We start from the raw sequence: 13428 nt of genomic DNA on the forward strand, positions 1-13428 counted from the left end.
TGATATACTTCTTCTATTCCCGAAACCTTCTTTGAATCTATGTTTCTGTGTCAAACATCCGACACTATACTCTTTAGAGATGTCCGCTACTCTACAGCTGAACCAATCACCCTATTATTCCTTATCGTAGTATCCACATAATTAGCGAATTCCAAAGGCATCTCAGTACTTTAGTACACCACTTCGTTCCGCACTGACTCTTCTGGACGATTCTCTTAAGCTGCAGTCTATTTTTCTTCATTATTAAGTTGGTACCTGAGTCTCTATTTGCACCTATATACGCCTTACTCTCCAATATCTGATTTCGGAGTCACTGTCTGGCCATGATGAAATCCAACTGGAATCTTCTCGCGTCTCTAGTCTTAGAGAAGTATCTTGTTATCTGGAACAGAGAATCTGCTATTACCAAGTGAAAAATATCGCAGAACTCAGGTAGCCTTTCTCCTCTTTCAATTCTGCTGTCAAGCACATATCAAGGAATAAAATGGTTCAACTGCAAAATCTCTTTAATCTTAGACACTGCCAGTTTCGCAGCACTTCCAGCTGCATCGTCAGGTGTAAACTGGAGTCAAGTCGTGTTATTCATAACATATTGTGGAAAAATTGGATTTTCATAGTCTGTCCCACCCAAGAGCTGAGGAAAATCAATTGCATGGGACTGCCTATGAACGCAGAGATTTTCACACAGATGTTGCGTATAGAATGACTTACTCCAATTAACAACTCGAGAAGCAGCCGTAGGTGCTGTGAAATGAGTAATGGCTAATAGTAAGTGTTTTAGAGCTGAAGTGGTTTAATTTTTCAGCGTGGCTGTTGTTGCCCAGACTAAAGGTCCATTTTCTCTCGTAACCCTTTCTTCTGTTCCTTGCCCTCCAGCCATGTTCCAGTAACCAATGATTACTACATCTTGATCTCCATGAACTGTCCGCTCAGTATCCTCACATGTTTCCTCTACCACGTCATCCTCTGCTTGCGACGATGGCACGTGTACCTGAGCTAATGTTGTCGGTCGTGGTATGCTGTCTAATATTGTGAGAGCAACCTTATCACAGTAACCCCCTTTGTGCCCTACTTTCCTATTGATAACGAATCTTACTCCTTTCATACCCTTTTATGCTGCTGTTGATATTACTCTGCTTTCGTCAGTCCTTATCTTCTTTCCGTTATACTCCCCCCCCCCCCCCCCCCCCCGCCACACTATACCTAGACTCGGTCTTTGCATTTCCTTTTCAGGATTTTCTAGTTTTTCTACTACGTTCAGACGTCTGACATTCCAAGCTCGGACTTATAGAATATTATCTCATCGCTGATTGTTCCATCTTTTATCTAACGGAGGTTGATAGTACCCTACGAGTGATCCAATGTGAGACTAATTCAGAATCGTTTGCCAATGAAGAGATCACAATGACACTTTTTAATTACAGACCACATGTCTTCTGGATATACATTATGTGTCTACAGTGCTACGTTTTGCATTGCCTTCTGAACCCTCGTGTCGTTGATTATTTCTAATGCTTCCCCCTATAGGAAGTAGTTTCCCACCCCAAGACAGAGAGAGTGCCCTGAACGTCTGTCTGCTCCTCTGCATTCTTTGAGAAGACCATCAACTTGGGCGACATCTTGTGCTGGAAGTCTTTGGCTGCTATTGCTTATGATATTTATTCATAATTTCAGGAGAGGCTGCATTAGAAATGGGGACCCACGACATTTTGGTTACTAACTGAAAGACGACTAACCGTTCTGGTTAGCCACATTTCGTCTCTGTAGGTGGAAATGGAATGGATTAGTACGTTAATAACTATTAAATGCGCTAGTTGCATTTAGAATGTCAAGAAGGAAAACGACAGTGATTTCAGTGGCATTACTAACTCTCTGTGCTTTTGTATTGTAATGAGGTATGATTTATCTTAAATACAGGGTGAGTCCCCTAACGTTACCGCGGGATATATTTCGTAAACCACATCAAATACTGACGAATCGATTCCACAGACCGAACGTGAGGAGAGGGGCTAGTGTAATTGGTTAATACAAACCATAAAGAAATGCACGGAAGTATGTTTTTTAATACAAACCTACGTTTTTTTAAATGGAACCCCGTTAGTTTTGTTAGCACATCTGAACATATAAACAAATACGTAATCAGTTCCGTTTGTTGCATTGTAAAATGTTAATTACATCCGGAGATATTGTAACCTAAAGTTGACGCTTGAGTACCACTCCTCCGCTGTTCGATCGTGTGTATCGGAGAGCACCGAATTACGTAGGGATCCAAAGGGAACGGTGATGGACCTTAGGTACAGAAGACACTGGAACAACACATTACGTCCACATGCTAACACCTTTGTAGTGGTCTTTTTCACTGACGCACATGTACATTACCATGAGGGGTGAGGTACACGTACACACGTGGTTTCCGTTTTCAATTACGGAGTGGAATAGAGTGTGTCCCGACATGTCAGGCCAATAGATGAACAAGTGGTGGCCATAATTTGCTGCACACAATAGCAATCTCTGGCGTAATGAATGTCGTACACGCCGCAGTTCATCTGGTGTAATGTCTCCGCAGGCTGCCACAATATGTTGTTTCATATCCTCTGGGGTTATAGGCACATCACGGTACACATTCTCCTTTAACGTACCCCACAGAAAGAAGTCCAGAGGTGTAAGATCAGGAAAACGGGCTGGCCAATTTATGCGTCCTCCACGTCCTATGTAACGCCCGTCGAACGTGTACCTCACCCCTCATGGTAATGTACATGTGCGTCAGTGAAAAAGACCAATAAAAAGGTGTTACCATGTGGACGTAATGTGCTGTTCCGGTCTCTTCTGTACCTAAGGTCCATCACCGTTCCCTTTGGATCCCTATGTAATTCGGTGCTCTCCGATACATACGATGGAACAGCGGAGGAGTGGTACTCAAGCGTCAACTTTAGGTTACAATATCTCCGGATGTAATTAACATTTTACAGTGCAAAAAACGGCACTCATTACCTAATTGTTTATATGTTCAGATGTGCTAACAAAACTAACGGGGTTCCATTTAAAGAAACGTAGGTTTGTGTTAAAAAAAAACTTCCGTGCATTTTTTTATGGTTTGTATTAACCAATTACACTAGCCCCTCTCCTCACGTTCGGTCTGTGGAATCGATTCGTCAGTATTTGATGTGGTTTACGAAATATATCCAGCGGTAATGTTAGGTGACTCACCCTGTATAATGACGTGTAGAGACAGACAAGGTGCTTTCAGGGGCGAGTGAGCACTGGTGAGGGTGGGGGTTGCAATGTGGGTCGTTACCTTAGGATATAGGAGGTGGTGTACTTTACAAGCTGGATGGTGCAATCACGGTCGCAGGAGAGCAGAAGGACGGGGTTCTCCGCAGATGGCTGGGAAGTCGCTAGGCTCTCTGCAGACCGCCAGGGCCTAGCACAGTACCAAAGGGTCGTGGTCATGTTGCTAAAAGCGCAACACCCACTGTTCCTCTACAATCAAACCAGCGTGCCCCTACAATGCACCCTCAGATTAACGAGGAAAGCTGGCCAAGTGGTGAGAGTGATTTCAGCTGACTCCAAGATAGTAGAATGATTTTTTACCCTATTAGGGAAAAACTCACTGGCAGAAGGAGCACGGTCAGGCATTAGCTGACGGCCTGTGAGACAGGTCCTGTTACGCTTTTTACACTGGAAGGGACGGTAAGGAAGTTGATTGAGGGAAGTGTTTTATGGAGCCACTTGAGGAAGTACGATAGACGTTTATACCACTCTCCAGTATTGCTGGACAATCTAGTGACTGAATTGGATTAAATTGTTTCATATTTTACAAAAATCTTTGAATGTTAAGTGATTCGAGGATTTGTTTCGTTTAATAAGTGATTTGTATTAGCCAATATTCTTACTTGATGTATGTCACTGAATAACGTTACCTGTATTTCATAAATTTGCTCCTGATTACCTCACATTCGTCTTCAAACAATTGACGTCTCCGTTTATCCGTTCTGAAAAATACAAGGCTGCAGATAAAAACATATTTGCCACAATTAGGCATCTGTGTGTGGATTCTACTGCTACGTAATAGATAAATGTAACCTAAAAAAAATCTTTTGTATGACATGTAATTAAGTCGATTTCTGTGTGTAATCTTTAAACACTCATGGAATAAGATAATATTTGTGGTAGACCATGTTCTTTTCTGTGGAATGCGTTTCTTGGAATTATTTTTGTCTGTCTTTTCCAGACATTGCTACTTGGTTCCACAAGTTTTTCTTTGCATAATGCGGTTTGTGCTATGTGTTTTGGTTAATGCAAGATACATACGTGGGTGGTTTTTAGGAAGATGTTTTGCATTTTTCTGTGTACAATATTGTTACTAATGAATTTTAAGTGTAGTCATAGACCTATGTCGTTGTTGGTTCCTATTATCACTTCCTGCCCATCTTGGTGTAATAAAAGGGAGACCTATAGTCACAGATTTGCTTGTCATAAATTATCATCTGGTCCCACTGACCTATCACGGATAATATAAACTTAAAATATTTCTAAAATTTGTATTTTAATTAATCATTCATCTGTACAATATGTCAATAAGCTTGTCTCTGTACATCCGTATCTAAAATTAAGTCACATATGAACTTAGTTATAATATTTTCGTTAAGTCTGGCGTGCCATTAGTTAATAAGTTCTTTGCCTGTCAATATTTCATGATACTTGAACTAAGTCTGGCACGCCGGCATTGAAGGTAATGTAATTGCACATAGCTATCGATAGGTTTTCAACGTTTGGAAGTAACTACATCTCTGAGAACATCGTAACAGCTGTTTTAGTAGTCAGGCAGCAACTCTTAGACTATGTTAAGGTTCAAAAATGGTTCAAATGGCTCTGAGCACTATGGCACTTAACAAAATGAGGTCATGAGTCCCCTAGAACTTAGGACTACTTAAACCTAACTAACCTAAGGCCATCACACACATCCATGCCCGAGGCAGGATTTGAACCTGCGACCGTAGCGGTCCCACGGTTCCGGAATGAAGCGCCTAAAACCGCTCGGCCACAAAGGCCGGCGTATGTTAAGGCGTTCAAATGGTTCAAATGGCTCTGAGCACTATGCGACTTAACTTCTGAGGTCATCAGTCACCTAGAACATAGAACTAATTAAACCTAACTAACCTAAGGACATCACACACATCCATGCCCGAGTGTTAAGGCGTAGTACGAGTTCTGGTTTTATGTGCGTGACATGCGATGAGTGTGATATGTACAAGGCGTGTCTTTTAAGTAAGTACAATTTTGAAATTAAAAAAAGACGTGCTAAAATAAGTCAATAATTTTCTTTTTACATGAAACGCTGTACCTTAATCTACTTTTCTATATAATTTCCGTCAATATTGAGGTACTTGTCATAACGTTGTACCAGTTTTTTAATACCCTCCTAATTGATGTCTGGCGCCTGACTTGTTAGCCACAGCATCACAACTGTTTTGTCTTCGTCATCGTATTGAAGACGCTGACAGACCGGGTGTTTCTTCAAGTGCAGGAACAGATGGTAGTCACTGGACGCAAGATCGGGGCTGTACGGAGGATGATCTAGAGTTTCCCATCGAAAAGATGTGATGAGATCTTTGGCCTGATTCGCCACATGCGGACGGGCATTGTCTTGCAGCAAAACGGTGTCCTTGCTCAACTTGCCACTTCTTTTGTTCTGAATTGAACGACGCAGATTGTGCAATGTCTTTCGTAAGCTGCTGCATTGATTGTCTCATTACAAGGCAGAAATTCCACAAGCAATACTCCTTTTCTGTCCCAAAAAGCTGTGCACGTGATTTTCTGGGCAGAAATTGTGTGCTTAAACTTCGCATTTCTGGGCGAATCTGAATTCCGCCATTCCATGGACTGTTACTTTGATTGTGGTGTGACATAGGCCACCCATCGCCCGTAACGGTTTGGCTTAAGAAATCATCACCGTCGTTGTGGTACCACTCAAGGAAAGTCAATCCAGTGTCTAAACGTTTGGTTTTGTGCACATCCGTCAACATTTTCGGTACCCAACGTGCGCCCAATTTTCCGTAATTCAAGTGCTCGGTCGCAATGCCATACTGAACACTGAAAAATATTAGGAAAGTCATCCCGCAAGGAGGAAATCGTAAAACGTCTGTTTTCTCTCACCTTATTGCCCACTTCCTGTACCAAACTTTCATTGACGACCGAAGGACACCCATTCCATTGTTCATCATGCACGTTTATGCGGTCATCTCTAAATGCTCTCACCGACTTTCTTACCATTCCATCACTCATAACGTTTTCTCCATAAACTGCACAGATCTAACGATGAATATCGATCGCTTTTAGGCCTTTAGCACTAACAAGGGAACCTCCCCATCGCACCCACCTCAGATTTAGTTATAAGTTGGTACAGTGGATAGGCCTTGAAAAACTGAACACAGATCAATCGAGAAAACAGGAAGAAGTTGTATGGAACTATGAAAAAATAAGAAAAATATACAAACTGAGTAGCCCATGTGCAAGATAAGCAATATCAAGGACAATGTGAACTGAGGAGCGCAGAGGTCCCGTGGTTAGTGTGAGCAGCTGCGAAGCGAGAGGTCCTCGGTTCAAATCTTCCCTCGAGTGAAAAGTTTTCTTTCTTTATTTTCGCAAAGTTATGATCTATCCGTTCGTTTATTGACGTCTGTGTTCACTGTGACGAGTTTAGTGGCTGTGTTTTGCGACCGCACCGCAAAACGGTGCGATTAGTAGACGAAAGGACGTGCCTCTCCAATGGGAACCGAAAACATTGATCGCAAGGTCATAGGTCAACCGATTCTTCCACAGGAAAACACGTCTGATATATTCTATACGACACTGGTGATGGTATGCGCGTCACATGACAGGAATATGTTGTCGACCCACCTAACTTGTACACTTGGCGGATGGGTAAAAAGATTCTTCTACCTTGCCCGATTTAGGTTTTCTTGTGGATGTGATAATCACTCCCAAAAAAGTGATGAAAACATAAGAGTTTGTCACATAAACTGAAAACAAAAAATTGAACTTTTCACTCGAAAGAGGACTTGAATCAAGGACCTCCCGCTCCGCAGCTGCTAACCACGGGACCACGGTGCTCCTGAGCTCACAGTGTCCTTGATGTTGCCTATCTTGCACATGGACTACTCAGTTTGATTATTCTGCTTATTTTTTCATAGTTCCACACAACTTCTTCACGTTTTCTCCATTGATCTTTGTTCAGTTTTTCAAGGCCTATCCACTGTGCCAACTTATAACTAAATCTGAGGGGGGGGTGCGATGGGGAGGTTCCCTTGTAAGAAATCTTATAACAGCACGTACTTCACAGTCGGCGGGACTCACGATTATCGGAGGTATCTTAAACACTCAGTACACAACGTAAACAAGGAAGAATCAGACTGTAATGGCGTCAGTGTGTAGACAACAGATGTAGGTACCCAGCGCGCATGCACAGAACGCCGACCGCAGCGCTTAAAAAACACGCCTCGTAATACATGACATGGCAAGTGAAAGCAATATAATTGCACCATACTCTGGTTACTTTATTGGGAGTTATGGAAAGCTTCATTTACACATGACGATCTATGCAGTCACGTGACGCTCTTCCACGTTGGTTTATTATAGTCAGTCAAGGATGAAATTAGCTAGTAGCAAGATTTAAATAAAGCACAATACAACCTACATCAGAAAATCTATTCATTTATTCATGCTGGTGACTGGCTGGAAAGTTTAGGTACGCGAAAGAATGCCGCCGATGTGTGGGAAGAAAATTTCAAGATGTTCAGTACACATATTCAGGCTTGAACATCGAAGTGCAGAGATTCGAGCGTTAACATTCTGAGTGGAAATTTGGGAACTAGATTCGGAGGTGGTCTGAGTCAGAGGTGTACACACCCGATCAGCAGAGACGGATGGCCCCACCATGTAAACCAGCCGTACTTAACGATCAGAACACATCGCAACAATAGCATAACAGGGGAGAATAGATACAGTAACTTATGAAGTGGCCAAAACTCTATCGGTCGTTCTGTCCCAGTAACACGTTTGTTTTCACTTGTTGTCATCGCCACTTCTTGCATTCGCTGCGTGCTCGTCATGTAACTTCGCGATTAAACAGCGCTGCTAGTGAACTGTAGCAAACAAAATGCTACTCCAAGCCGTCTCAGAACGTTGCCTACAATTAGTTATTTTCATGAAAGTGACCAGCACCCTACTGTTTGAAACGGAACTACTAGTACTGAAAGTCTGATCCCTTCAAGAATAAATACTTATTTATTTTGTTTATTCATTTAATTGAACTCATTCGATTAGGCCCATCAGACGCTCTGTTACAACGGAACAGGCAACTGGGGAATATATTATAAATGTATTTCACTCAATGACCTTTCCTTTCTAAGTTAATGAATCCCATGTCTAAAGGAACAAACACTACACAGTTACAGACTTAATCAGAATAACGGTGCTCAGGACCACATTAGTTACGTTTTATTAAATTCCACTGCATGACACACTTAATCAGAGCTCGCTGTTGTTTCCGTAGCTGTATCAGTCACATTAGTCAGGTGAAAAACCAGGCGACGTGCGGGTTCTCATACAATCAAAGACGCTACTACTAGACCATGTGGCTCTATCTGCATCTACATAATTAGTCTACAAATCACAATTAAATGTCTGGGAGAGGGTTCGTCGAAACCCATTGAAGCCATTTCTCTACCAGTCAACTGTAGAACAGCGCTCGGGGAAAAGGAACATATAAATCTACCTGTGCCAGCTTTCATTTTTCTTATTTTATGATAGTGATCATTCTTCTGTTAGTAGGTGGGCGCCAACAAACCTATTTCACACTCTGAGGAGATAGTTGGCGATTGAAAATTGATGAGAAGATTCTGCCACAACAAAAAACGCCTTTGCCTTAGTGACTACCAACCCTCTCACATCCGTGGCACACTCTCTCTCCTGGTTCGCCGTAGTAAAAAACCTCCGTCAATCCCAGCTGATGCGGATGCCACACAACGCCGCTGTACTCCAGAAGAGGGAGTATAAGTGCACTGTAAGCAGTGTCTTTAGTGGACCTGCTGCGTTTTCTAAGTGTTCTGCCAAAAAATCGAAGTATTTGCTTTGCTTTCCTCACAGTATTATCTACGTGACCAATGGAGTTTAAGCTATTCGATATAGTAGCCCGTAAGTATTTAGTTGAATTTACAGCCTTCAGATTTGTGTGTTTTACCCAGCAGCCGAAATTTAGTGGACTCCTTTTCATACTCATGTGGATGACCACACACTTTCCATTATTTAGAGTCAATTGCCACTTTTCACACATTCCTTGACGAATACGGATCCTCTACGGCCAGCCGGAGTGGCCGAGCGGTTCTAGGCGCTACAGTCTGGAGCCGCGCGACCGCTACGGTCGCAGGTTCGAGTCCTGCCTCGGGCATGGATGTGTGTGATGTCCTTAGGTTAGTTAGGTTTGAGTAGTTCTAAGTTCTAGGGGACTGATGACCTCAGAAGTTAAGTCCCATAGTGCTCAGAGCCATTTGAACCATTTTTTGTCCTCTACATCTCCTGCAAACTGGATCCCCTCCATCCTTTGGTTTCCCCCATCCTCTCCCACCCTAGCCCGCTCCACGCCAGTACCACAGATGATGTCCTCATGCCTTCCATCTACCCCTCCTACCAGATCTAATCCCTCCTTCTTCTCCCCGCCCCCCCCACCTCAGGGCTCCCTCTCTCCCTCCCTCTGCCCCTTCCCTTCTTCCTCCTTTTCCCCTGCTGACCACCTTCTTTCTCCTTTCCATCCCCCCCCCCCGGCTTCCGGCTCCTTTCCGGCTCTTTTCCTTCTCCCCTCCACTGCCCCCTCCTACCGTCCTCCTGGTTTCCCCTACCGTCTCTCCCCCCTCCCTTTTCTCCACCCCCCTCCTCCCTTCACCCATGGTAGGTCCCCTTCGGTGCAGTGATTTTTTAACGTTTTCGTTGTTTTGTCTGTGTTTCGCCAGTGCCCTGTGCAGTGCTGCGTTCCACCAGCAGTGTCACCAGTGTCACTCATCTGTGTTTCCACTGTGGTACGTCTTTGTTTTCGTGTCGACTCACAGTGTTTATTCTCTGCATGTGTGTGGGGCTCTCATCTATGTTGTCTTTAAATCTACCATTTCTGGTCATTTATTTTTGTTCTTGTTTATTCATCAATTTATACCATTCTATGTTATGTGTTCTTTCCTAATTTAACTACCTTTTCTTTTTTTTGTAACTCTTTTGGCTGAATAGGGGCGTACTGTGCTGCTGCCAGCCCACCCCATTTTGGGGAGTGAAATAACAATAACAAAATCACTTTTCACACCTGGTGTGTGCTGTCTCCTCTAAATCATTTTGCAACTTTCGTTCGATCATCTGATTACAATCTAATAGGATTGCTCAGATTGTGTCCTAAATAGTTTATGTAGACCAGGAACAGCTGATGGCCTATAACACTTACTTCGTGAATGCCAGATATCACTTCTGTTTTACTCGATCACTTTTCATCGATTACTACATACTGTAACCTTTGAAATCCACTCGCACAACAGAGACGTTACTCCAGAGGCACATAATTTGAATTAGAAGTCCCTTGTGAATAATGGTGTCAAAGGCCTCTTGGAAAACTAAAAGTATGGAATTAATTTGAATCCGCTGTCGATGGCGCCCATTAATGCATGAAAATAAATAGCTAGTTCCGTTCTACTAGAACGATATTTTCTGAATGTGTGGGGTATTCGTCAGTCAATCGCTTTCTTCGAGACAACTCATAATGTTCAAACACAGTGTTTGTTCCAATATCCTACTGCCAATCGACTTAGAGATATGGGTATGCCCGCATCTCGTGGTCGTGCGGTAGCGTTCTCGCTTCCCATGCCCGGGTTCCCGGGTTCGATTCCCGGCGGGGTCAGGGATTTTCTCTGGCTCGTGATGGGTGGGTGTTGTGTGCTGTCCTGAGGTTAGTTAGGTTTAAGTAGTTCTAAGTTCTAGGGGAATGATGACCGTAGATGTTAAGTCCCATAGTGCTCAGAGCCATTAGATATGGGTATGGAATTCAGTGGATTATTCCTATATCCTTTCTTAGTTATTAGTTATTGGCGTGGCTTTTGCTACTTTCCATTCTTTATGTAGCGATCTTTGTATGAGCGATCGGTTGTATATGATTGCTAAGTATGGATCTATTGTGTACAGATACTATGTAAAGAGTCTGACTTGGATACAATCTGTAGCAGAGGCCTTGCCATTATGATGTGATTTAAGCTGCTTCGCTACACAGACAATTTCTACTTGCAAGGTACTTATGTTACCAGTTGTTCTAGATTCGAGGAATATTTACTTCTGCATCTTACGTGTATTTAGTATCTCTGCGGTAGTGGTACTGTCATCCGTGACACCACCATTGTTATTGCACGGTGAAGGTACTGACTGTGTCTTTCTCCTGGTGTACTTTGCACACGACGAGGATCCCTTTTTCATTTTATGCAAGTTTTCGAGACAGAATTATTAACACTGTGTATTTATACATGTATACAGGCTGTTCCAAAAAGGTACGGCCAAACTTTCAGGAAACATTTCTCACACACAAAGAAAGAAAACATGTTGTGTGGACATGTGTCCGGAAACGCTTACTTTCCATGTTAGAGCTCATTTTATTACTTCTCTTCAAATCACATTAATCATGGAATCGAAACACACAGCAACAGTACGTACCAGCGTGACTTCAAACACTTTGTTACAGTAAATGTTCAAAATGTCCTCCGTTAGCGAGGATACATGCATCCACCCTCTGTCGCATGGAATCCCTGATGCGCTGATGCAGCCCTGGAGAGTGGCGTATTGTATCACAGTCGTCCACAATACGAGCACGAACAGTCTGTACATTTGGTACCGGGGTTGCGTAAACAAGAGCTTTGAAATGCCCCCATAAATGAAAGTCAAGAGGGTTGAGGCCAGGAGAGCGTGGAGACCATGGAATTGGTCCGCCTCTACCAATCCATCGGTCACCGAATCTGTTGTTGAGAAGCGTACGAACATTTCTACTGAAATGTGCTGGAGCTTCATCGCGCATGAACCACATGTTGTGTCGTACTTGTAAAGACACATATTCTAGCAGCACAGGTAGAGTATCCCGTATATAAATCATGATAACGTGCTCCGTTGAGCGTAGGAGGACGAAACTAAATTGAGCTCTAACATGGAAATTAAGCGTTTCCGGACACATGTCCACATAACATCTTTTCTTTATTTGTGTGTGAGGAATGGTTCCTGAAAGTTTGGCCGTACCTTTTTGTAACACCCTGTATAATGTATGTTCCTCCAAGTAGCGAAGGAGTATTCTAAAACTAAAACTGAAAACTGAAACCCGTCGCAATTTGCTTAGGAGGACCCAACGCTACGCAACGATCACCGTGATATCCCTAGCCAGTAGGCATCATGGGATGTGCATATGGAGGGGCGTGTGGTAAGCACACTGCCCTACCGGTCATTGTCAGTTTTCGCTACCGGAGCCACTACTTCTCAGTCATCTAGCTACTCAGTAGGCAACAAAAGGTGTGAGTGCACTCCCCTTGCCAACATCACTTAGCCGACTCCGACTTTCACCCATCCTAGAGATCGTTAAGCCCAACATCGTTTAACTTCGGTGATGGGATGGGAACCAGAGTCACCATTGCGGCAAAGCTGTTAGCGTGTATTGTATAACAGCGGTTGTTTCTTATAGGCTACAATTTCACTATAACCTTAGCGTGCCGGCCAGTGTGGCCTAGCGGTTCTAGGCGCCTCGGTCTGGAACCGCGCGACCGCTACGGTCTCAGGTTCGAATCCTGCCTCAGGCATGCGTGTGTGTGATGTCCTTCGGTTAGTTAGGTTTAAGTAGTTCTAACTTATAGGGGACTGATGACCTTAGAAGTTAAGTCCCATAGTGCTCAGAGCCATTTAACCTCAGCGTGTGGGAACCTGCTTATAGCCAATACAGTAGGAATATCTACGAAGAGAGGATAGTATATTTTACACGTGGCCCACATCAAGCTGAAATGTGTCACGTGACTTCAAAATAAGTGTGTTTATTTTGATTTTGCACTGAAAGTGAAACACTAATATAACTTTTATACTTGACAAGATTGAGGTATGGAGATAATATACAGTAATGAGAGACAAAAAAGTAAAATAGTGGAACAAGCATGGTTGTTAATTATATTTAAATTTTGATTAGCCGAAGCCGGTCATCAAAATAAAATTATAGCTAGCGATCTTGGCTGTTGAAGATTTTAATCCCGTATTTCGCTTGAATGAAGCACGTGTTTATCCTATTGTCATAAATTTATCTGTTAATAAGAACAATTGTTTTCTTACTGCTGCTATTGCTACTCGAAACAATGAACAGTTACCTTTCGCAGGGAAGTATCA

Source organism: Schistocerca cancellata, chromosome 9 (genome assembly GCF_023864275.1).
Source record: "Schistocerca cancellata isolate TAMUIC-IGC-003103 chromosome 9, iqSchCanc2.1, whole genome shotgun sequence".
Lineage (NCBI taxonomy): Eukaryota > Metazoa > Arthropoda > Insecta > Orthoptera > Acrididae > Schistocerca > Schistocerca cancellata.